The sequence below is a fragment of the Cyanistes caeruleus genome, chromosome 2 (genome assembly GCF_971803275.1).
Source record: "Cyanistes caeruleus chromosome 2, bCyaCae1.hap1.1, whole genome shotgun sequence".
Classification (NCBI taxonomy): domain Eukaryota; kingdom Metazoa; phylum Chordata; class Aves; order Passeriformes; family Paridae; genus Cyanistes; species Cyanistes caeruleus.
In genome coordinates, this window is record NC_141702.1 from 113,221,804 (window position 1) to 113,248,880 (window position 27,077).

Sequence of the window (27,077 nt, forward strand, 5' to 3'; positions counted from 1 at the left end):
AGCCATCCCAACAGGCCCATATTGGGAACGGGGATTTTCCAGCATTTCGGGTCTGTCTTTGTTTCAGTGGGGTGGTGAGGTCTAGCAGTTCAATACCTAGCAGTTATTTACTTTTTTTCCCCCCTGCTTATTGGCATTCTTGTTCTTAATAAACTTTCACCAATTAGCATTAGTTTCTTACTGGTGGAAAGGGATTGGTGGAACCCTTAGAGGTGATGACTCATTCCAGAATCTTCTCCTTAAAATTGTCCCAATCCAAGCCATCCACAAAAAGCTTAAAGCCAAAACTCCAGCCTCTCCATTCCAGAGGGTCATGGTGACCTTGGAAATGCTTACAAGAGATTTTTTAGGGCTCCCAAAGGGCCTGCAGTCATCTGATGGCTGAAATGCATCGTCTCCATCTAAAGGTGAAGCTGAGGATTTGTAAATCTGCAGCCTCTTGGTAAAGAAGCGTATGCAGTCCTCTGTTTAAAGTGTGTTTAATTTCACCAGACATCTCCATTGGACTGGACAGTTTATTTACAGTGGAAGTCTCCTGCTGAAGACCTTTAGATGGTACAGGCTAAACTGACAGTACTAAAGCACAGCACTAAATCATCCCAGAGATTAAAATTTTCCAGTGCGCTTCCCATTGCAAGTAACAGAACACAAGTGGAAAAATCAGATAACATCCTAAGATACAGAGCCTTGAATTACATCTGTTTCCACTGCTGGATGTGACCATTTTAAAGGATACAGAGATGATGTTCCTCAAATAACGTGCTCATATTAACACCGGCTCATGTTTTAGAACTGACCAGATACAAAGCCACGCAAGAGCTGCACACTTTATTCTTTGTGGTCTGATAAAATATAAAGACCTGACAGAACCCAAGCTTTTACTATTAAAAAAAAAATCACACTGAGTTTAGAGGTGGTAAATTTTGATCAGATGTTTCTAGCTGTCTATTAGAGTGGGTACATGAGTGCCTATACCTACTTGGTAAAGATGGCACAAAACTCAACTCTCACCAACACCTTGAAACATCTATTCAATACCTGAGCAAAAACTCTATGCATGCCTTGTGGCTGCTGCTTTTACCTTGGCCAAGAGGGTTTCCCTTCCCTCCATCCACTCAAGCTTTCACCAAAATCCTGGAAGCCTCAATCCCCTTAAGGGTTCTCTCCCTGTGTCAGATTAGTGCAGGAATATGTTCAAAAGTTATTTGTGAGGGACTTGGATGCAAGGGTGGAAGGACTGCTAAACTGCAAATCCTATTTTCTTAATAAAACAGAACAACAGAAGTATCCTCAATTTTGGCCTACAGAATATGAAGCTTTACATTCTGTTTTATTAGCTATTGAGACAGAGAGTAACTGAGATGTAAAATCTGCAATGAATGACACTGAACTGCTTAAAAGACTGGTATAGGAGGCACACACATTATGCATGCATATCTGAATAACCTAGATTTTTTGCATCTGCCAGGCTGCAATGGGAATTTCATGACTATAGGTTCCCTTATAGTAACTTGACATGACATACTGACAAGCAAAAAAGAAAAAAAATGAAATTCAATAGGACAGGTGTAAATTAAGCAGGAATAACTGCATGTAAGAATGAAGAGTGGTGGCAAACTGTTGGATAACACATCTTCAGAGAGGCACTAGAGGACATGCTAATGCTCCTGGGAAAAAAGGAATATTTTATATTGGGATTAAGTACACAGAAATCTATCTTCTAAGATACCTGAAACAAAATTTCTATATCCATAGAGATCTTATATCTACAGCTAGATCATAGCTGCATACTGGGTCCAGCTTTGAGCCCTGAACCTAAGGGAAGTTGTCATTCAGCTGGAGAGATGGGCACACATTTGGGATTGTTTAGCCTAAAGTGCATAAAACTCAGTGGAGATGGGGAAACATTTTAAAGTCTGTGGTAGGTTACTGTGGAGAAGAAGGAATCATTTTTTATTGTAGCCAGGAAACAACCTTATACTGCAGGAAGAAAATTCCAGGCTGGCATTGACAGCAATAAAAATAGCAAAATGCAAGAGCAGAAAGCCCAAGAAAGCTACAGGGCAGCTGGTCCTGGGGATCTTTTAAGAAGAGGTCACATAGATATGCCAGATGTCACACAGTTTTTGGTAATAATCCTGTTCTGAGGAAAGGACACAGACAGACAATTACCTATCAGTTTAGCCTGCAATCATTCAGAGAAAATGATCGTGGAAAATGCTTTATTCTTTCCTCCTTCCCCACAATATATCACATGAAGTGGCTTTCAACTTTAATCTGAGTGCTGGCCAAAGTTTAAGATTTTATTTGAACTGAACTGACTCTCATCCTCCTTCCACAGGATGAAGCCAAGACAGTTTGTGGTATAAAACAAATGCTACAACCAAATTAGGCCTCCATCACACAGATCTGCAAATGTGATGCAAGTCTATGCATAAATCATTCTGCTGGACTTGCAGAAAGGCATTGGTATCTTTGCAAGACTGGGGATATGATTTCTGCTTCCTCTAACAGCACACAAATGGGTTCCCCAAGCTCATTTGAATTCTGTACATAATCAGGATGTAGCCCACAGCTCCATTGATTTGTGAGTTTTATGTTCCATAGTTGAATTTATCCCTAGGGGTTTGTCACCTAATTCATTGAACAAGCAGAGATTTTAAGATAAATCTGGAAAAAAAAAATACGGAAGAAAATAAAACTGCTATCTTAATGAATAAGGAGAAAATACTAGTAGTGGAAAGTGGAACAATCAAAGAACAGACCAAAAATATACAATATTCTCAAAAGAAAAATTTTAAAGGAAGAATCAGGCAGAAATTTTACATGGGTATCTTAATACAAGCAGGGCTGATGTTAAGGGATTATTTAAACAAGTCGAGAGAAGTTATCACCAGTTAATGATGAGTTTGTTAGCTTACAGGCTGTTAACACTCAAACAAACTGGTCATTAAATGTGGTTACTATTTATTTTAATGGGAATTTACTAGAACCTTTATTTAAAGCTTTAATGGGAGAGTCACAGCATGCACACATACAGTCCCACACATCCAAACAGATTTGCCTGGATTTGAAACAAAAAAAAAAAAAAAGAGAAACATTTCACAGCATCAATGCCCACCTCTCCTCCAGCAAAAAGGATATTAGGAGAGTTTGGATTCTCTGAAAGAGCTTCATATCTAATAAGAACCACTTGAATCTTCATTACTTTGTAGTGTCATTATGGTAAGTGGTTCTGATCTGTGTCCTTTAGAAGCCCATTGCAAATCTCATTATTATTATTACACAGAAGTTTGATAAAGCTCTTAACGTCATTTCTCATGTACCTTCATCCCCATGGAGTTTAATGGAAGAAAAAAAAGAGGAAAAATAAAAACAGGAATAGAAATATATTAAAAGGGAAATAGAAGTAATAAAACTTCAGACTTTTTTGGTTCATTACTATGATAAGCTAAAATACAGCAAGTTGCTCAGGGAAAACAAAAATGGAATTGATCCCTAATGTAAGACTGGCCTCTAAGGCATGTAGCTATAAGAAGAGAAAGCACAGTCTGCTGGGAAAAAAAAAAAAAACAACAAAAAAACACTGTAGTAGACCTGGAGGGACAATTATACTCCTACCTCTGTTACTGACCACAAAGTACTTCATCCTCTGCAGCATCCTCCCATCTTTTTGCCTATTTAATTTGTCTTTCCCTACATAGAGGGTAGTGCTGGATGTGCCTAAATTCTTCACAGTTTCCTCTGTTCTCCCAGTTACAGAGAAGACAGGTCAGAGTAGGAGAAGCAATCTACTGCAAGCTGCAGAGAGGCCAGAAAGGGATATAAAAGAGGGTTTGGAAGCAGTAAAAACTATCAGAAAAATCTGTTTCACATAACGCCCCTAAAAGTCAACAAATCAGCCTCTGGAAGAACACCCCTCCCCACTAACCAGAGGGACTCACAGATTTGCCTTCAATGAGGAGCCTGAAATCAAAAGAGGTTTTAACATCTATTACATGCTTCCTCAGTGAGTAAATACACAGGACCTTCAAAAGCTCAGAGAAGTTTCTAAGCAGATTATGTGACAAGTGTCCCCCTCCTTAACACAGCTTTTTCAGCTCTATAACAACTTTCAGTTTCTGCAGTATCTCTCCTGGTTAACAGCAAAGAAGATAGAAGGGGAGGAATCTTATAAGGACTGAAAGGCAGATATTTTCAATGTGGCCACACATTTATTGAGTTGGATCTGGTTTTTGGCTGAGCTGAGCATCCACGGCTCTAATTAAAGTCCCTATTAACTCTGGGCACTCGTGACTGACAAAAGCTGAGGCTGTCAGGGAGGACAGGATCTGATTACTGGTCATGCTCGAGCCCTGTGCAGCTCTTCAGAAATCTCTCTGGCTGGAGCCAAGAAGTGAACTGGTGTCAGAACTGAGAACCAGCCCCAGGAGCCTGCACCGCTTAGCCTGAAAAAATTTATTGTTCTTAACTTCCCATTTCTATGATTTGCCCTTTGTCTTTCAAATATTTCTCACTTTCAACCTCCCGGGATCTGACAGCCTCCTGTCTAAACTCTCACATGTGCCAGACCCATTGTTAATAATATTTCACAAGATATTAGGATTTCAGATGCATCTCCCTTGCTTTGTTTGCAAGAGCTTTTCAACAAAAGACTATGGACATGTCTAAACTCCTAATATTTGCTGTGATAATACCATTTAAAGGCAAGTGGGTTGGGAATGGCAGAGAATAACTGATATTTTCATTTAGCTGCTGATGTGACTGGGATTTAGAGAACAATCTGATTGATGTCTCGGCTTCATTTAAAATAAAATAATTAGGCTACTAAAATCTGGAAAGTATATTTTCATTTTAACTGGTCTGTGTGCTCAGCCCAGGCTCCAAGAAAGGACATGGAACGTTACAGGAATGGAAATGAGGGATTGGAGTAGGAGAAATGATATACTGTAGATTAGTGGCAGACGAGGAAAGGATATGAAAAAGGGTCTGGCAGAATTAAAATAATCAGGAACTAAGAAGAAAAACCAAGAGTTCAAAAAAAGATGTAGAGCATTCCATTAATCATCATTGTGGGAGGTAACAGAGGGTGGACAACAATACGAGAAGAGGACTGAAGAAGCACAACTAAGAGACAGAAAGCTGTAGATATGAATAAAACAGGCATAAAATTCATTTTTTTACTCCTGTTTCTAATAGCACTCTGGTAGCTGCCCAGTGGGAACAATGAAAGATTGGCTGAGGGAACAGAAGGCTCCCAGCTGCATGAAAAACTTTTAAGATCAGACCTACAAATATATGCACAACTTCAGCATCTTAAACCCCCAAATAAATGCACTTTTAAAATATTTTTATCCTTTGCGTCACTCTGTCACGGGACAAAGGCAGTTGAAAGACTGGACATAAAAAAAGGCCCAAGGAATTTTGGATTTGATCTCTTAATTTCGTGAAAATTCAGGCATATATCTCAGCTGTGCAAGAACTCAGAAACAGAACCACATGCACCAGCTGGACACTCCTAATTATACAAACACACAGACTCTGACAGCAAGAAATGCAACACAACGCACTTTTTTGAGATAAAAAAAATAAATAAAAAAGCCTTTTGTTTAAGTGAAGCCAAGACACTGTACTTTACATCTGCACACACATGGACCACAAGATCACAGCTAAAAAGCCAATCATGGAGCTCAAGCCAGGCGTAGAGTGAGAGTGTGATAATACCCACCCCAGTGGCCAACAGCATCAAAACGTAATGTAAGGTTTCCAGAAGCCAGGAATCTCAGCCAATGAACTGAAAACAACTTGAAACAAAATCAAATAATATCTCCTTTGGATCTTTACAATCCCTCCCACAGTGTGAAAGCCTGATCTGACTGTGACAAGAAAGGGACTAAACACTCCTTCTCCCCCTGTAGTGATTACTCCTCCTAACTCAGATTCATGGTTGTGTGGTCTTTCACACCTACATTCCTCTGGAAGCCAGTCACCCATAAAATATACTATATGAGCTGCACTATATTAGCTGGAGAAAAATGAGGCTCTCAAAATCTGAGAGAAAGCTGGAAGAAATTTAGTCTAAGTGAATATTGCATACCCAAGGGACAGAGGTACTTGGAAGAAAATCCTGTTAAAAACAGATTGTTTTCCCCCTCTTCAGTCTTAACTTTTTTTTTTTTCTCCTTTCTTTAGGGATTTTTTTTCCTTTTTATTTTTTTTTCCTCTAATTTAAAACAAGTTTGTCATCCCCCAACCACCTCTTTCTCAGCACAGAGAGGATATTTTTGGAACATATTGTCTTGTATAACAGATACACTGAAGTGGTCTGGAATAGCTTTTTTGTTCTCCATGTCAGTGAAAGAAGCTGTATTTGTGGGTACTTGGGTCCAGGTGCTATTCTACAAGTAAGGTAAGGACCAACCAGGAAAAAAACAAGAAACCCTAGATAGAAAAAAAATAATAATAAAAAGCAATTAAAAACAAACAAACAAAAAATCACACCAGGATTTGCAAGAATAATCCTGGATATAAACCCAGAAAAAATGTGTCAAAAATACAGGTAACAATTGTTGCCCTTGTAGTTGGATTTTCTGTTATAGCTACCTTTCTCTGGATTTGTTACCAACACATCTACACTCTTACTCTGTCAAACTTACAACTGCACTAAGCACAGAATAAGACCTTAAGTTTTTTCATGAAGGTCTCTAAGTTTCTGTACTAAATAACCTTTTTCTGGTCTCTGCCACTAATAAAACTCAGTTCATTAGCTGAAAGGAATTATAAGTAAAACAGGGATTATGACAGTGCTTCCCCTTTTGCTCCTACCTGATGCCCAAATTGTTAATCAATTATTGGTGTTCATGCAAGTATCTCATACAAGACAAATGAAAATCCACTTCCTCTCTGGCCTGACGTATTTTGACTTTTCACACTATTTACTGAAAACCAGCTCTTGATAGCTCAGAAAACTGTACAGGAGGTACATCAGAAAAATTCACAATAAAAGTAAATACCGCCCCCTTCACATTAAAAAGACAGACTTTCGTCTCCCATTGGCTAACCATTAATGGTGCATAAAAAACATGTGATTAGGACCTTGAGAGCTGGCATGGCTCAAATACGGTATATTGATGAACCACGTTGGAATGGAAATCAGATGAAAAGTATTCCTGTAGTGGCACTTTAACCTAACTGTTGACAGATGGAGAATGGAAGCAACATAAATGCTCTCTTTTTTGTGTCAGCACTATAAAAATGCCTGACTAGCCCATGAAAGATGGAGATGAAAGCTTAGGCAGCCATTAGAAACTGTGCCTCACCTCAAGCAATAACTCATTCCCGTGGTATTATGAAAATGGTTTTATTGCAGAGGGTTACTTCTCCCCCTTCTGCAAAAATTGCTGCTTATCAGCAGTGCAGAAATAAAGCCAGAAACTCCCAGTCTTTTAAATTCTCCTATGCAATCTCCTTCCCAATGGTCAGGAATTTCCTAAAATATAACATTTGATTAAACCAGTTTGCATGCCTTTCTGAAACTGACACCATTATCTGAAATACAGCACTTTCAAGTGTCCTGCCATTAGTTTACAGCAGCTTAGCTGCCTGTTGCATTTATTTATCTGAGTATTAATGCTCTTCCAAACTGCCTGGACAGGAATCCAAATCTTTTGGCAGACTGGGAATGGAAATCAAATGGAGGTAATAAAGGCAGGAAGAAATTCAAAAGCAGTGTCCAATAAGGGGGTAGTGTTTAGGATTGGCTTTGTTGGAGTTTGGGTGGAATTTTTTGGAGGCATCTTCTCATGCACAATGCATTTTGGTCACAGCTTGCTTCTAAGCAGTCAAGCTTCATTAGAGAGCAAAACAGAACCAGGTGTATTTTAAAGTCAAACACTCACAAAATCCAAAGTATGCACGATCTCCATCATCAACACAACTGGAAGTTATGTCAGTACATCCTGAAGGGGTTGCAGGCTCCCCAAGGCACAGGAATTTAGCCTGAGAAGTGAATGTTTAGAGTCAGTGCAAGGTGTCTGTATCAGACCCTGCAGTTCCTCATCATATCAGTGCCCTGCAGGGTGTGCAGCTGGCATACCACAGCAGCTTTATCCAGAGCTTGCTGGACACCCCAAAGCCACTTTTTTGGTAGCCAGTTGCAGGAATCCCTGTATAAACCTATCCTGAGGGACTGGCCAAGCTTTGTGGGACAGCTGAAATGAAAGAATGCAGCCTCATTTGGTTAAAATACATTTTTGGTTTTGCTTTCTTCAATGTTTTAGGAATCTGCACAGCCAAAAAAAAAAAAAAAAAGAAAATAATCCAGGCAAGTTTGGCTTCAAATGGTGCTGACAGCATGTTGTCTAGGCCAGTGAGACTGTTCTCTACACTTTTTTTTTTCATCAGTCATACACACATGTGTGAATGTGTGCTCATAAAAAAGAAGGGAAAACAGTGGCAGAAACAGGGAGGCACATCTCTGCCAAGAAACTCCAAATCACAAAATGAACAAAAAACAAACTTGGAACAGGACTGACAGACAGAGAGAACATATTTTCTCAGACTCAAAGGAAACCCTAAATGACAATTTTATGACTGTGGTAATTTTTCCAAGTGACATGCTGCAAGAGGGTATTGTGGGCTCCCATGAAACATTTAATGGTCCCACTACACAGGGAAAAGAATGGCTGGAATACCTCCTCAGCCTCTGGTGGGACTCAACCTTTTGCTCAGACAGTGATGTGAATATCTGCAAGAAAATGTTTACTCTGCACCTTACTCCTGAAAAACAGATTCACTTTTCCTTCAAGATGTCTCTAGTGCCACACTGAGATTTTCCAGAAAGAGGGTCTCATTCCCCAGGTTGTGCAGGTTGGATGAGCCACGTGTTCCAGTGACTGCATGGAGACACTTGCACAGCAGCTTAGCTTAATTTTTTCTTAGCCACTGATGCTTTTACCCAGAAGAGTAGCAGTAGTTACACTTCATGTCTGGGAGGCCTCATTCTCATCACATGCTCAGGGATAGGACCCATCCATCCTTTTTTAAGTTTGATTATACAGCTCTGAGCTAGATTTTCCTCAAGCTGTATTTTGGCCAGCCAGGTGGCTTTTGAGTGTTCTGGACAGAGAAAAGGGGTTCATAATCCTGTATCTGTACTCAGGTCTATTTACAAAAGAGCTTAGACACCACCATTCTAATAATCTGTGTCTTGGTGAGGAAGCTGAGCACCTGCCTTGGAGCAGTCATTTGCTCCAAAACCATATGGTCAGCCAAGATAATCACTCAGCTGTGTATTTACTGCTGTAGAACTACATACTCAGAGACCATCTACAGAAAAATGTCATTTTCCACCATTACAAATGCTAAAATCTTCCAGCATTTCCTTGTTAAACCGTACCCTATGCCCCTTTTCATCCAAGCCTTACCAAATCTCAACATCCAAAGGCTGTTCTAAGGGAGAAATTTTTTTATGGAGAGGAGAAAATACATTTTCATTTTCTATCCATCCTAGGGTAATAGTTGGTTTGAGTTCAGCAAGGCAACATTAGTAAAGTCCTACATGCTGAAACATTTGTTTAAATCAGGAAGGACTTACACATTCAGCATTTGCTGAGTCTGGTCCTTATTAGAGAGCTTTGCAGAGATATTAGTCACACATGCACATTGTGCATTTTAAATTTAAAATGACAGAGTGTGTCTGATGCAGAAAACTTTGCTGCCTTGCTTGTACAGTAATGTTCTTACAAAAGTTTTTTAAAATGTGCTTGATTTGCATAACAGCATTATGACTTACACTATTGCGGACTCCTTTAATAACAATGAGGTGCTATGGATTGACATGATCGCTTATTATGGCTTCAAATAATATGTAAATAACATTTAAATGGCTTCTCTCGGAGCCATTACTGTCAATCAAATAAATACCTATATTTTGGCTTCTCATTTTTATGTCCTTAACTAACATTAAGAAATAAAAAAGCAACTTATAAACAAAACCTGTAACAAACAGCTATTTTGCTACCAATCTGGTTTAAACTGCCAGGAAAACAACAGAACTCAGTCACAGTGCCAAAACTGTAATTTTGGTTGCACTGTTGGGTCTGAATGCCATAAAGATTGGGATAAATTTTGCGTCAGGACAACCACTACTTATGGACATCAGCCCAAGAGGGATGATATACAGAATTTTAGCATCAAGAGAGGAATCCCACAGTACTCTCAATAATGCTTATCCTGTAAATATTATGTGCATTTTCCCCAGATCTCAAGGTGATTTATAAAACTTTATGTTGGACCACTAGCAAGGGCAGCAAGGCTTGGGTACAGACACCAAGGGGGTGTCAGCAATTTTTCACTAGCATCTCATGAAGGGCTCTGCACAATATTGTGGCAGAAAAATGCTCTCCCTGCAGGCTCCATGCCCACCTGCAATGCCCTTTAAAGCCAAAACTACCTGGACACCCCCTGATGAAGCTGGGGTGAGTCAAAAAAAAAGCAAAGGGACCTCAAAGAGACTCAGGAGTCAGAAAGATGGTCAGGTCTCCTGCAGGTACAGCTACTGTGTGCCTGGCGTCTGTGCTTGTGTGAAGCACAGTAACGCCAAATCTTGGTTGTCTGTCTTAGCCCCAGTCCTGGTTCAGGTAAAATCGTCTTCTTGCAGCTGTGTCCCTTTCCCTGTGCCTCTGCACACAGGTGCACATGCAGAGCAAGACCCAGCAGCATGAATTTCAGTACATTGAGCCACTTTTTTTCCTTCTGGCAGAAAGCTATCCTTTGTAGAACGATTATGATGCTACAAAGATTCAATACAGTACCGGTACCAGACACCAGAGCCTGGGCTTCACCCAGCTTGCAGGAAAACAGCTCAGTGTAGGCAGATGTGTCCAGTCATGGATGTCTCCATGAGGGAGAGATTATTTTTGAGGGCTAGATTTAAAATTAACACCACAGTAAAAACATTCTTATGTCAGTCAACTTTACTCTGCAGCATTCAACCTAATACCTGTACCTAATACTGCTACAAAAACAAACAAACCAAAAAAAAGATTTCACCATTTACTGAAGAAAAAAATATTAAGAAGTACAAACTCCATGTCTCAGCCAGATTTCTGCTATAGAGAGCCTGTGTTTTTGGTTTCTCTGTTTTGGGAGGAGGAGCTACTTCTTTCTCTTGAGAAGCTCAATCACAGCTACAGTTTCTCAGAGAGCAATTTCTCCTCCACCCTCAGATAAGATGGCTTTATTGACAAACCTCTTGGCACATTCCCAGCCAGGAGGAAAAACCTGGAGTGATGGGCTCTTAACCAGCACCTGAGAACTGCTCAATGTCGTCTCTGCCTTGGGTTTTTTTCACACTAAACCCAAGCAATGCTGACCTTGAGGTGCTCAACTACCATTTCATGAGTGGCTTTATCAGTAACCAAGCTAAACAGCAGCAATTAAATGATGGCTAAAGCTGTTTCTTCTCCTTTTTTTCCATCCCCAAAAACACCTGCTGAGGCAATGCCAACTAGGCTGACCTGTCCTTTTCAGCAGAATAAGACCCATGTACAGGGATAAGCAGGGCTAGAATGAAACAATTAGAAAATGCAGCACACCTCACATATGTCCTTATGTAGGAAAGCCAGAATTATTAGCATAATCACAGTGTGCTCTGTTAGCATTAGAATTAAAACTGGAGAGATAGCCCGTTGTTAGTGCAGACAATTCAGCCAGACAACAGTTGGCCTTACTAATTAGCAAAATAGTGCCACTTTAAGAGCTCTCTTTGGGTAATCCTCAGGGAATTTCAGACATCAAGGCAGATAATGTGCTTTCCAGAAAAGCTGGCATGAGCTAAAATCTGCACAGCCAAATACCTATGTTCGAGGAATCGCTACCATGAGCAAGTTCCATGCTGAGAAAAGCCTGGATTCATTCACTCATTCATTCATAAAAATATTGCCAGCCTGCAGGTTCTGCTGCAGGTCTCCTAACACTTGTGTTTTGTCTTGGTCTGCACTCTGATTTCAAGCTCTTGAAAGTGGATGATTATCAGAAAGTAACTTTTTTTTTTTTTAATGTGCATTTCTTGCCCTGTTAAGGAAGAAAACTCAGAAGTGAACTTCTTAAGCCCAAGCATGAGAAGAGAATCAAATAAACCTGCTTCTTTCCTCTTGAGGAGCTTCAGAGAATTTTGGAAAAGAACCTGAGATTGTTGAAAAGCCTGGAACTGGGCTTAAAAACACACCTTGCTGGCTATCAAAAGTGCATTATTTAAGGAAGTCTAACCCCGTGTTTCCATGCTTATCCAAAGGATGTCTCTGTTCTCCCATGCAGCAGCCTGGAGCCAGCCCCCACCCCAGCATGGGACAGCTGTGTGCTGTTCATGGCAAGTTAACATGCAAGCCAGGCTTCCAGCAGCTCCCCAGCTCTGCTTACTAAGCTGGAGATGAAAGAATCAATTCTTCTGGGAAAAGCTGTGTACTTCATACTGCATTACACTTGCTTCAGCCCATATTAGGGTATTTAAGGCACTGCTGATTATTTAGCATAATGATTCAACTAAGGGCATTCATTATAAGGCTGTCTTGGAAGACATAAAGATCTGTTCTCCTGTACTGGGTATTTTGGCTCTATAAAGCATTTGATGGCTGCAGAGAAAGATATGCCTGAAGTGTAGCACACAAGAATAATAACCTTAAATGTTGAAAGCATATTAATATTTCATCAGGGGAACCAGAGAAGCTGGAAAGCACTAGGGGCCCAATCACACGATAATTATTTGATAGGACACTACATCCAGCCACAGGGATAATTCTCAGGGTTTACAACTGCTCTATTTTCATTGGCAGGCATGGCAGGCAGCACTGGACACACTGACAGCAGGAATTTGGTTGCAGGAACAAGTCCTGAGTAATTAATCTGGGACAGGGAAGGATTTGGTTTCAGAGAAGTCAGGCTCTTTCCTGCCACTACTCTCTGAGCTTTGTGTCCAGCCCAGTTGTCCCATTTCTTGTGTTCATGTAAGTCAAAGGATTGCTGCCTGCTACAGAACATAGTGGGTTGAAATAATTTGTTCTGAATTAGGCTGCCACAACCTTTTGGTTTTGTCCAGACCACTCATAGATGAATCATCAAATGCTAAAAATGTCCTGAGATGTAGGACAGGAGTTTGAATTTAAACACCCAGACTGGTCAGTCTGACAAGCTTGAGTTCAAGCTTCAAGCATGAAGCTTGTACAGCAGCCTAGTGAAAAAAAAAAAAATGGTACAACCCAGTGGTTTCCATCACAGAAAATAGCTTCTCAAAAGAGCCTGGACTATGATTCATGCAGACATCCACCCATCTCCCAGTGACAATGCTAAAAGGTGCCCAAAAAGCCTCAGAAGATGATGCTAAAATATATAAAATAGCAGGAAAGATACCATAAATGCCTAATGTTGTGAAAAAAGCCTATTGTTTTAGTCCTAACCCACAGTAGTTAAGGAGACAGATTATAACATTAAAAGTGAGAAAATTCAGAAACTGGAAAAAGAGCAAATTTCTCTGAGCAACTTAGAATTGTACTAAAATCTTATTTTCATGGAACTTTAAAAGGCCAAGACCATGGCAAGAGTGAAAGCAGGGTTAGGAATTTACACAGTTAAATAGAACCTCTGCTGTTGCCATAAATGCTACTGCTAATTTACCTGTTGAAAGAGAGAGACTATGCAGAGCCCTCAGCTTTCACCCAATCTTTAAATATTTAACACCTTATCTTCATCTCCATCCTAGGTGCTTACACCATGCACGTTGTGTGATATTTAAATGTCTCCATACTAGTATTTTCCTTAGTTTCTGGAGGTCCATAGCTGAAGTTAGGCTTGACCCAAAACTGAAGTTAAGACAGGCTGATGTCATTTCACTACTCATCTACAGTCCTGAGCATGGCATTAAACCTGTCCTTTCCATTTCTGTGCAGGGTAGCAAAGGCAAGCTTTGATACTATTTTTATGGGTTTTAATTTCTGGAGCAGAAATGACCACTCAGTGTTTTTTCTCTTAGTATTTCCATACTTATTCAATTTTAAAATGAAGTAAATTGTCAAACAAGCAGCCTGGAGGTTTATCTTTGTTGCTCTCATGTATTTGTTGCATATATTGGAACACATATAAAAGCACAGAAGTATATGTGCCATATTGTGTTACATCAGAACATTGCCTTTCCTTGAAACTCAGACTGAGCAGTCTTTTTTTTTTTTTAAATATATCTATAAATATGCAAATAAAAACAAAACTCCCTGTGATCAGCTTTCAGGCATCAAAATGTCTGTGGCCAAGTGTCAACAAACTTGCATCACCAAAAAAGAGCCTTTTGCCTCCTCTCTTCCCAACATCACCAAAACACATTCATTAAAATTGAGTTTCTTTCTCCAGTGTGAGCTCATCCCCTCATGACACATTCTGACCTTCAGAAAATAGGCTGCTTCTTTGCCCCAGTAGGCTGCTACACAAAGTCCAGATCTCCACAAAACTGTTTTCTAATTGCTCACCAATGATCACATTTATCTCCCAGGCAAGGCAGGCTGCAGTGGTTAATAGTATAAATGGTATCTAGTACAACAAGGATGGAGGCTCTGTTTATTTCATAGCTATCAAGAAACAAATCTACATTAGTTTCAGTAACCTGAAGACATTATTCACACAAGTTTTTAAGCCTGTTAACCTAATTTATTAGAACTTGGAGGCTTAGTGAAACAAAGCAATAAAGAGGATAGCCATTGCTGCCAAAGGGAGCTTTACATATAGTCAAAGAAATGATATGATCAAGAAGGAGAAGGTTAGCATAAGGTAAAAGTTGAAAAATAATTAAGGCTTTAACTTAATTCCATTCCAGCAAAACTAATTCCTAAAACAAAAATTAAAATCTCACATTTTCCAGTAATTCCAAATCAGCTACATTTTTTCAGTATATAAATAATTCTAATTATGATCTTATAAGGTCAGCCTTCCTGCATGTTGGCATTTAGAAAAATGTTAAATTAAATTATCTACATGCACTGGAAACATAATACAAAGAATGATCTAAAAAGCCAGGAGCAGGAGGCCAATATGAGCAAAGCTCTTATGTAATGTCTGACAAAGCCCAGTGCAAACACAGAGCTAGAGCTCACATTTTCCTGGGAACCATCTTTTTTTTCAAATGAAACATGAATCTAAGCCTATAAATAGACTCTTCATGTCGGAAGAGTGAACAGAGGACCCGATGCAGATGCACCACTGGATTAAGAGAAGATCATAAAAGAAATTTATCAATGTCATGGTAATTAATTATAACTCTGCATCTACAGATGGGGAAGGCTGTGTTTATCAGCCAGGATCCTCAGAATACCAGGTGGCTGACAAGGAGCTGAGAAACTTCTCTGCCTGCTCATCTACCTATTTGGGACTTACCTGTGTTACAGACATGTGGCTTTACATTATTCTCACTAGGTTAAGGAAAGCAATTGTTGTCAATCCATGTGTTTATTATTACAAAACTTGTTATATTTTTTGCTATTTTGTAAAACTCCAAACTTGGAGGTTTTGTGATTACACTTAAATTTAAGGAAGGTCAAATAACATCTAAACTATTTCAGAGAATAACATAAAAACTATTAACCAAAGTATAGATGTAATATTTGTAAATACCAAATTATAACTTTTTGTATTTTGAGGTGTCTTGATTTGAAAGACAGGTGTCTGCTAAGGAAAACAGGAGCCTCCCTTGGAATGAAAAATGTGACCCCCTTCCCTCCCAGTTATCATAACTTTGAAATTAAGGGGCTCGCAGGCAAAGATATGGGAAAAGGAATAACACTCCTTTATAGAGTATAAATAGATATATAACAAGGCAGACAAGCAGGGCCAGCAGTGCCAACAAGCGGAACCACAAAGGCAGTCCCAGGCGCTCCCGGCCGCGGGCGCTTTCCCCTGGCTGCAGTTCCGCTCGAAGCCGCCAGGGGCGCTGGTGGCTCCCGGCCGGGCAGGGCGGGTGCGATGGTTCCCCCGCGCCGCCAGGGGGCGCTGTGCCGCCAGCTCGCCCGCCTCCCCTCACACGGGAATGGTGGGCGGGGCCGGCGGAAGGGATGGAAAAGGAGCTTCCTTTGCAAAAATCCAGGGACAGCCGGTCCTGGTGCCCCTTCAGATGGTGAAATGAGCTGCAGCAGGAAGCTTGGAAACAGCAAGATGGAACGGCAGGGACCAGCAGATCCTGGAGTAGTAAACAAAATATATCAGAAACTCTGCAGCTGTAGCTGGAACCTCAAGCTGTTCCAGCAGGCAGGGTGGGTAGGCCACCCTGTAGCGAACAGCGGCAGAGAAGCCACAGGGCTGGGCAGTGGTGGTTCCCAAACAAAGCAGGGAGAGGCTCCCTGGGAGGGAAAAGGGGCTCCAGGATCCTGGGATTTCCCCTGAGGCACCCCAGCAGATGGTGAAGGGTGCTTTGTTTGGTGAGGCCTGGTGTTAGAAAGGTCCCAGTGCATTGGCAGCTCTTAGGAGCAGAGCTCCACTCATGGTAGGAGAAGGCAGCAGGAGACAGAACCCCGCAGTGGTGGGGAATTCTCCCCACAGCCACCACAGCCTCCTTCCCCTCAGAACGCCCAGAGAGCAAGAGAGAGCCAGGAGCTGCCCCAACCCCTTTTCCCCAGCCCAGTTCTCACAGTCTCTCTGCCCCTCCATGAAAAACCCCCCAGCTAAGAGGGTAGCAAGCCTCATCCTTCCCAGGGAAACTTCTTTTGTCTCTCCTAAGTACCCTGCCGTTATTGTCTCTTACCAACAAAGTACGGAGAAAATTCTCTAACAGAAATAAATAGAAGGAGAACTCCTAAACCTCAACATGGTTATGCAAAATCTTCATATAAATCTTCCCAAATGTACAACACTGTGTTTGGAGACCACCTGTAGCTTTGCATATACAAATTTAGAAAAGATACTAATCTTTTAGTATATTTGTTGTCATGCACAACATGAAATGCTGAACTACATGCACAGATCTGCTCCCCAAGAAGTAAGAAAACTTACTCAGTCTTAAGGTGTATTAAAAAAAGAAAAAAGAGCTCTCACAACAGGAAAGGACATTTTTCTTGATGTGAATAGACTCTGGTTCTCTTAGCATATAAAATATTAGTGTCTGCTCTTGGGAACCAGGATACTGGCATTTTACCTTACGTGATATGGAGTTTCTCCCACTCCTCTAAATGCTTGCTGTGTGAAAACAAAACAAAACAAAACCAACAAAAAGACAATAAGTAAAGGTTTGCTGGACTCCATTTGGGCACCTACTTGAGTTCAGCAAAAGGATACACAGTGGTAAGATCAAGGTTCCACTAACCTGATTGCCATTAAGAAAGTCTCTAGAATAACTTGAAATATAATCCATCAAGTGGAAGCATAATGATAACTGGAGTGCTACCCTGGTCATTCAAGTCTCAATTTAATTAGCAAATATGGTCATTCACTGACAGTACTTTATATCTGAAGTTGATTAGAGGAAAAGGAAAAATAAAACTCTGCTCAAGAGCTTCACATTAGCAGAGTCCTCTCTTTCTGAGAGAGGAGATAACAATACACTTTAATTTCAGGTGCCAATAACCTCCAAAAATGTTTAGGTCCTTTAACTAGTATGTTAAAAATGTAATCAGCATGAGACAGGTGCCTAAGAGCAAAAGGAGCTCAACCAAGTGTAGTGTCACACTGATAAGAATTCACATGGAAAGATTTCAGGAACAAGATTTTGCAGCTCTGTTGAAAAATGAGCAGCATCTTTCCACTCCAACACTCCTGTTTGTTACATCTTTGGTGTATCTCAGCCGGTCAGTTCTGGGAGTGACCTGACATCCAAAGAGCTCCAATTATCTTATAGCTAATGTCCAGAACTTACTGATAAGTACTTCGAAATTCTACCTCAATTTCAAGCTCACCTGCCCGTGCTGCTGATGAAATGTGGTCCCTTGGCAGACTAGAGGGATGGGATGATGGGGCACCCAAGGAACTTCAACAAATTTGTGGGTCTAACTAACTGGGCAAGTTGGCTCAGCAGAGCTGCTCCAGAAGCACAGGAGTCAGCCTAGGCTCCCATCTGTCAGGTTTAACAGTGGAATAAAAACAAACCAGCCCTACTTAAGGAATCAATTATGTGGATGGGATGGTTTGAGTCTGACCCCAAGCCAGGCTCAAAGGCACTTCTGCAGTATAAAGCTAACTGCTAACGCCAAAATTAAGTGTACACTACAGAATACTCTACAGAATAAGATACTAAGGAAACCAGCAGGGGCTGTGTAGGACCATCCTCATTTTTCAGGCAGGGTAAAAAGAGTCAAAAATTGTTGCTACAACTTGCTGAACCTCCCATTGCAAAAGTCTGAGTCACAGATGAGTGGCAGGGAAGCATAAATCAGACAGGGATTGCCTTGTTAGAGAGCTGCAGAATGGCTAAGGCTGATCCATTCTCTCCACCCAAAGAATTGAAAAAGCATACAAGAATCCATCTGTGCCTGCTAATTCACTGGATGAATAGCACCTTGACAGCTGAATCTCTCCAAAACAATTTTGAAGTCTCAGGGGTGGCCCTGGCACCCTATGGGCCCCCTGTGCATCCTCCAACCACCCACGAGCAAGTAGGTTCCCAAACACTTCCCCATCATAACAGGAAATGTAAGAGAGACCAGACTTTAATTTGAATAGACATTGAAGGAACAAATGTGACAGCAAAAAAAATTTGCCTACTAACCAGAGATTTTTAAATTGATAATCAAGAGGGTGCTTGGGAGCGATGGCAGAGTCAATTCCTGTGCCTAAAAGAGCTGCCAGTGTTACAGGTTCTGTCTTGCTTCCTCCTCCAAATCCTTCCTACCTCATGGCCTGATCTGCACCAGTGGGAATGACCACAAGTGTTGTAAGGGTACAAGTGCAACCCTGCCTTTAACTAACAAGGCAGTTCTAGAGAACTGTCTGTCCCTCAGCTTCAGACATTAATTTGTATATTATTGTACAGAGAGGTCAACTTTAGGCAAGCATTAGATTATTTATAACTTCAAATAAGTTACTTTGCAAACTCATTTGCCAGACTTCCATATGAGGCAGCATTTGATAGAAATATGGAAAATGGCCTGAACTTTAAATGATAAACAGATGAGAAGGTCCAATGAAAATCAAACACTTTTGAAGGCCATGTGTTTTCACAGGGAATATAAATGGGATTTTTAATTGACACTGACTTCAGCTCATGGTAACATTTTGGGTGATCTCAATTAGTGGGATTACAAAAAACAGTAAAGAAAGGAATTTGATTATGGCTAGCCCTGGAAAAAGGGATCTGGCATTCCCTGCATTTCTTAAATCGGGGGGTAATCTCTTTTGCAATGTAACTATCCAGTTAACGTATTTTTGCAGCCACTGGGCATAGTAGGAGCTTCTTAATGCCAAAGATGCTAAGCACTGTCCTATTATCTTTTAATCAGTTTTGGGTTTTGATCTCTAGTGATTTGGACAGGTCTGAGTGCAGAGGTAGCTCAGGGCCCTGAAGAAACAAGTTTAACTGGCATTTCCCATAAAGACTTGTTACTCAGCTGTGTATTACTCGGCTTTTCTGAAATGTAACCCCCAGTTGCACAAGTGAGGATATATCCTTTCAGAGGGGTGAGGTGAGGATAAATATATTGAAGGATAGAAGGTACTCATGTTAGGCACTAAGAGTACCTAGAAGTTATTTATTTCCCAGCTGGCATCTGCACATGTAAGAGTAACCAAGGTTCACTGCTACTCATTCAGAGCTTCACTCAGAGCCCCAAACTGCTTTAAGCTGGGAGTTTAAAACAGTGGTTATTTCCACCAACAAAAATTAAATATCATTTTCTGGCTCAAGATGGCTGGGCATGATTGTTTTATTGCACTGTTACAAAATCCTTTGTGCAGAAAAAGTTTCTAAATAAAAAACATCACATGCATGCAGCTTGCACACAAATGCACCACTAAAATATTTTTTTACCTGTGCCAAGAAAGCCTTTTGTATCAGATTTAACATATTTACCAGAACTGCATTAAGTGCTTTTTCTTGGTTCACAATGGACAAGAAAACTGTATCTTATTGGTCAATTTTCATACCACATTTTCCTAAAAAAGCTGTAGTACCTGCACAGAGTTGATATTCCATAGCTTTACAGAAAAAAAGTCAAGTCTGAGCTTCCTCTGTGTACTGTTCATGAGCTTTTGAATATTTATCACATCTAGTTGGGCCATGATATCAAGGCACTGAACCAAACAGAATCTATGATAGACTAAAAGTAGTGCACCTGGCTAAAACAACAGCAAAAAGTCACCCAAAAATAGCAAAAAGAAACACTGGTCGCTTTTCAGGGAAGGGAAGCTCTTACAGTCATTTTGAACATGAATGGAGTAACTTCTTGCCCTCATATTCAACTGTTCCCTTGTCAAGGGAGGCATCGTTTTGTGCTTCATCTTGGGGAAGAGGATTAAAAGCCAATGAGGAACAGTGAGATGAAGCACCTCTACTCTGAACAGAAGCAAGGCTTTCATCCTTTTTCCCTTGGCTGAAGCAGCTTCCTGCTAATGCCACAGAAAGACCCAGCTTACTACATCCTCCTAGACCTACACTCCGTATTCCCAAGCAACTGACAGAACAAGTTTGTCCTTGATGCTGTAATTTTGGTGATGGTGTCCTTACCTTGTTCCTCCTATGGCTGTACCTTTACATTTGAGGCTAGCTACCATTTGGTGACTCAGATGGCACAGGAGCAAAAGGCACAGAGATATACTGCTATCTTCATTTCCAGATAGGCTGGACACTTAGGGAAGGGAGGAAATAGCAATTTTTAAAGTCACACACAGATTGTCTCCTTTTTCTACCCTTAAGTGATCCCCTACATCATAGCTATGGCAAGGTTCAAAAGAATCTGGGCTATAGTCACTCTTGTGCAAATCCAGCATTATTCACAACTCATAAATAATTGTTCCTTCCCCCTAATTCTTCCACAGAGACAGCAGTCAAAAAGCTTTTGAGAACCTTAAAAAAAACCTCAAAAAAAGCCCTCAAAACAACATTCTTTCTCCACTCACAAACAAAACAGAGTATTTACCATCTACAGAAAGTGTACAAAGAACTGATGAGAAATCCAGAAGCAATGGCAGTGCACTGTTAAATACAGTGTCTCTTGGGAATATTGGAGTTAGACTTGCTATTCATGCAGCTAATGCTTCATCACAGCAAATCCTTTTCTTTTTTCATTTGAATTTGAAAGCTAGGAGATAGAATATCAGAACACCATACTTTGGTATTTTGAACTTATTTTTCTCATTAGGTTTATGCTCCAGGACATAGCTAGATCCCCTAGAGAGTCATCATCTTTTGTACAGCAATCAAAGGCCTTGAAAGGTGTGTAAGTATTAGTTTTGAAAACACATATGGCTTAGAACAAAGAGAAACAAACTGATCAAACAGCGGGGGCAATGTAAAGGAGTTAATAATACAAAATAATTCTGAGCAGCAGTCAGTTTTCACAAAGCAAACATCTCAATGTGAATGCCATATTGTCAATCAGACCCAGTCATTTTCAGATGTAATGGGAAGTGGAATACAATATCTACATCTGATATGTGAACACAACTGTAAGGAATCAATACCATCTGGCTACAAAGCATTTGGTCATTTAGTTAGCAAAACCAGGATGTTCACACAATAAAGAGCAGTCCAGACAATATGGGAACCTCCATTTTTCAACATATCATTTGTAGGGCAATTTCTAAAAGAGGAGACAAAGTTTCAGCAATGCTTTATCAAATAAATCTGAATGTAGACAATAACCTCAGTGAGGGCCAGGGGTTGAGGTGGAGTCTGTTCCTTCAGGAAAGGTTTATGCCTTCATATGTGTTACATTAGAGTCCAAATTCAGAGCTCTGTGTGTGGGTCCAGTGCCAGGTCTGGGTTTGGCCCTGAAATTTCTCATTATGCTTGTCACAAGACATCAGAAGTAATCACACCACACAGCACTATGAATGCTAATAAAATAAACCAGTGATTGATGAAGAACTTTATCCTGAAGCATCAGCTATCTTTACTTCTGTTTCATGGGTACAGCAGACGGCATTAATTGTTTCCATACTGACTTAACTCTGTTTTTCCAGAAATCAGCACCACTGCTATTTACCGAAATTGTATTTCTATGCCAATGCTTTATTTTTCCTTATTTTAATTTTTCCTCCTGAAGTCCTGGTCACATTATTTACCTTCACTTGTGTGTTGGTTTGACACACACTGGTTTTTGGTGGCGGGGGGGCCACAGAGGTAGCTTCTGCGAGAAGAAGCTTCCACCATTTCCGACAGAGCCAATTTCTGATGGCTCTGAAGACACACATGTTGCAGACCCAATTGGAAAGGTTGGTAACACCTCTGTGATGACATATTTAAGAAGAAAATCAAAACAGTACGCACAAGTTTTTTTCCAGGATGGGCAAAGTGCAGCCCTTTGGGGGCCATCCCCAGCGTGGCACGCCACAAAGCGCCACTGTGGCCACCACCATCTTTGTAAGTGAGCCTTGCCTGCCTGGCTGCCCCTAGCCAGCCACACTGAGGGTGAAAAGGGCTGGGGCAGTGGTTTCCCCTTCCCAGCACCCCACCTGACAAGAGTTAAATAGCTCTGGTGCCAAAGTGTCCACCACTGCCTGCACAATTGTGGCAGGGCCGACTGACCAGCAGGGGAAGCATGACAAGCAATTCCCCAGCAAGGAACCATAGAGATAAAACTCTCTATGGGAAATCTTTGAATTTGTGGAACTTGTTGGCAATGGATGTACAAGCAGCAGTTTCTCTTCCAGTCAGAGAAGAGGAGGAAGTGAGGACATGTGAGGGAAAACAGCAAGACAGCACCAAGGTCGGTGGAAAAGAGAGGGCTGAGGTAGGAGCCGAGATTCCTCTGCAAGCTGTGGTGAGGATTATGGTGAAACCAACTGTCCCCTTGTGATGCGTGAAGTCCACGGCAGATGCAAAAATCCATTCACAGCCCGTGGGCAAAGTGCTCACACCAGAGTGAGTAGATGCCAGAGAAAGCTGTGGTCCAGTGGGAGAACCAAATAGAGAGAGAGAGAGAAGGCCCTTCCTTCCAAAGTAGAACCTTAGAGGACTGTACCCCATGGAGAAGTGACCCCCACCACAACAGTTTTGGGAAGACTGCCCATGGGAGGAGCCCCATGGCATAGCAGAGAAAAGACTCCTCTCCCCGAGGAAACAGAGGAAGATCTTGAGTGATGAACTGACCAAGACCCCCACTCCCTGTCTCCCTGCACTGTCAGTGGGAAAGAAGGAGGGGCTGGGGGAAAAAATGTTTTTTTAAAGGCTTCTTTTACTTCTCATTATCCTCCTCTGACTCTGTTCATAACAAATTTACTTTATACCTTTGAATTTAAACCAGTTTTGCCCTTAGAGTGTTTTTCTCCCCGTCCTTATCTCAACTCATGAGCCCTTCGTTAATTTTCCTTCCCCCTCCTTCGCCCAACTGTTGCAGGAGAGGGTAAGTGAATGACTTTCATGGATACCTGGCATTTGGCCAGTATCAAACCATGACAACTTGAAAAGCTGGATCAAAGAAACTTCATGTCATACTGCCTTCCCCAAGCCTTCCCACTTGCAAATTAGGCAGCACTCTTGGTGCTTTGAGAGCTAACAAGCTCTTGAAAACCTGGGAGCAGGTTTGGGTTTCTAATGAAGTGTAAATCTAGGGGATGAAGGAATTGTGTCATCAAGTAGAATATTCTATAGTGGGAAGGGAGCAGCCAGCACTCCATTTGTCCTGTTTGGAATTTAATGCTGCCCTAAGATCTGACATGCAGCTGACACCCAAGAATACACCTGGACCTTGGCTCTCAGAAAAGTCTTTAGGGACAAAAGGCAAAAATAACCGCAATGGGCAGAACGCCAACTGGCTGAATTTAGGAAGGAATGTCTGAGTAACACAGGCCATGCTAATACCAAGCCAAGTGAACTTACAGTGAACAGATTCCTTTCTAGGAAAACTCATTCAGGAGGCCCATTACATAAGCTGAGGATCTGACCAATATAACTTTCTAGGCATTTTTGGCTTTTTGGTTGAGAAAATAATGTGGAAGTTCACTCATTATGCCACATTCTACTCACACAAGGTCTTAAAGGGACCTCATATTCCCAGAAAAATACCAAATTTAGCATCTATTTATATAATAAATATGTCTGTGATCCAACAGCATTGAGAAAGATTGCACAGCCAGCTCTGTAGTACCTTCTGTGAGGACGCTCACAACACAGTCAGAAAGAAGAAAACCTCGGACATGCAGCAATGCCTCTTAGATAAAGGATGAACTCAAGTCTGACCTCATCACAGTTCATATTTTTTATTTTGTTTGTTTACAGTTACAAGAAAAGAGATTACTGGCCTTGTCTACTCTCGTAGTTGCTACTATTTTGTCTGCACTTGTTACTTTGTCAGCATCACAAAATATTGAAGATTAGTCCTTCTAATCAAAGCTTACACACCTTCCTCCTATTGTAAATCAGTACACACTCCAAGAAATTTGCAGCATCTCAAGTTTTTTTAACTTTTTCTTTCACATCTTACACTGTCATACAGACAGACCAAGAGCAAGCAGCAGTCAGACCACCTGTGCTGACAAAAATCCTGGAGGGGGGGAAATGGAGTCAACTCAGCTTCCTACCCCCACTTCAAACAGCCTGAATACAAGTTAAACACAGTCCCTTCTGCTTGATTTTCATCATGCACATGCTGAGCTGTGCCAGGTTTCCCAGTGCACTGGAGCCAGTGGACAGACAAATTCTGGGCTTTATCCCACCCCATTGACTCCAAGAGGCCTCCACACAATCTGTCCCCTGAAACACATCTGGCTACAATCTCTATTTTTAGTTACGCCTGACAAATCTTGAACTGCTGATACCAGAATTTAAAGAAATACATGAAAAACAGTATTTTTCCTTTTAAAACAGCGTTCTCCTGGGTCTCCTAGAGATAATAATTACTGTTCTGCTCAGCTAGTGCTGTCATTATTTCGCTCAATAAAATGGATCATTTTAAACTCTCAGGAGCATGGGAAGTGCCGCTGCTTCCTTGTGTAAAAGTAGGAATGTGTCAGTTTTGTTTAGCAAATATAATATTTAATGTCTTTGCACTTGGCATTCAGGATCAGTACTGCACCAACAGCAAGGAGGCAAAGTAGACCCTACACATTCAGACTTCTTTTAAAATAAATTAAGCATGTAAAAAAAAATCCCCCAGGTAAAAAGCAAACCTAAAAGAAAAGATTTCCCCAGAAACATTCAAAATACAAAAGTCATAGCCAAAACTATTTTAAACATTCTGATTCTCTGTTATGCTGTCAGAAATTGTACCTCACCACTGAATTAGTGGTTCACATAATTTCCACTGCAGTTGCCAGAGGACACGGCTGGATCTGACAGCTTTTAACTTAAGTTGTCAGGGTAATAGCCCACACCCCACAGGAAAGTGAGGGCAGTGAAGTAGCCTCAACACGCCATACTTCCAATAGTACTCATGATTTACTCCCCAGTTTTAGTGGCTACACAGTATTACATGTAAAAAGCCTCCTTAATGGCCAAGACTTTAAAAGCATCCATGATCTCCCAAGTTTATTAACTAGCAATGGGGTTGAAGAAGCCATAGCTCTGCAGTGACGATTCTGTGCCAGGATCACAATCTTTGCCTAGTACACAGTAACATTTGAAATACTATCCTGATTTTCATATATTTTTTTTCCAATCTAAAGCCCTAAGAACTCTGGTCCTCACAAGGAATATTACATCCTTAAATCAAAGAATCCAGCAGACAACTCACCTCTCCAGGTGACAAAAGAAGTCACAGTGGTTCCTTTGCCCAGAGCTGGAGGCCCACATGGTTAGATAGATATGTTATTATCACAGTACTTTCACCTAGGAGTAGGTATGGAATGTGTCTAAGAGTACAGATGAGTCTCAGCCTCCTTGATGTTAAAGTCTGAACTGGCTCCCTATGTTCTGAAAATCTCTTGGTATACAGAACCTTATCTCTTGAATAGATATATTGGTTTGGTTGCTGTTTTAAACTACATAATTCATAGTTCATGCCCTGGCAGAAAGAATCTGAGTAGGCAAAAAAAAAAAAAAAATATAAATAGAATCTGAAGATGGAGGAAAAAAAACAATTTGAAAGAATGAAATGTGGGAGCAGCCTCTATCATTCCCCCTACAAATCTTCAGGTTTCTGTTCAGAGAAGGAATGTTTCCATCCTTCTGGAAAAGCTTTGGGCTCATAGCTCTTTGGATTCCTTAGATCTTCATTACTCTTCAGTAGGCATATGCAGAAACCTTGCTCTCTTACACTACCCCTCATGCTCTCCTTTAAGTTCCCAGTGACAGCCTAGCATAACTCCACTCCTCAGGACTCAGCTGGCACCCAGGCCAAGTATTTGGCTTGCCCAGAAGAGATTCAACAGCAACTTGTAAGGATTGTGTGTCTTATCACCACAGTCCCACTCTTCTGGGGCTACAGAAAAAGTCCTTAGGAAAAAAGGGAAGAAAAATATTGAAAGAAGAGAAAATCCCCTCACTACCTTCAGGACTCCTCTTCACCTGCTCAGACTTCAGGCATACAATTCAGCCTCACAACAGAATGAAACATGGGGGGAGAATAAAAAACTCAAGAAGCAGAGAACAGAGGAGAACAGTGAATACCAGACACTTTACAGTTCTTTCTCACTATGCTCTCCTATTTATTCAAAACTGGTGTGTAACACCTGAATGTAATTCTTCAGCCTGAGGACGACATAAGCAGCACATTTTCACACCTGATCCTATCCAGCTGGGCTGGCTCCCTGACAACAGAAGCATTTCGTCTTACTGCATAACCCTACTACATCTGCAAAGACAAAGGAGCTGCCATAAAGGGGTTCCAACCATAGCAGAAGAGGAGCTGGGGGGTGAAGAAGAGGGGAAAAAACAATAAAAGCAGGTCTGCTGCACTCATGCTTGATATGAACACACGTGCACACACAAAAAAAAAAGATCTATCAAGAAGATGAAGCAC

At 41.0% G+C, this 27,077-nt stretch overlaps 1 long non-coding RNA gene across 1 annotated transcript; it reads right to left on the reverse strand.

Moving 5' to 3' along the window:
* Positions 1-367: 367 nt before the first annotated feature.
* LOC111926684 (uncharacterized) lies at positions 368-26,737 on the reverse strand. Its single transcript, XR_002863122.2, has 4 exons — positions 26,605-26,737; positions 25,851-25,945; positions 7,899-7,998; positions 368-842 (listed from the first exon to the last, which is right to left on the reverse strand). It is a non-coding gene; the product is annotated as an uncharacterized LOC111926684 (long non-coding RNA).
* Positions 26,738-27,077: the final 340 nt, after the last annotated feature.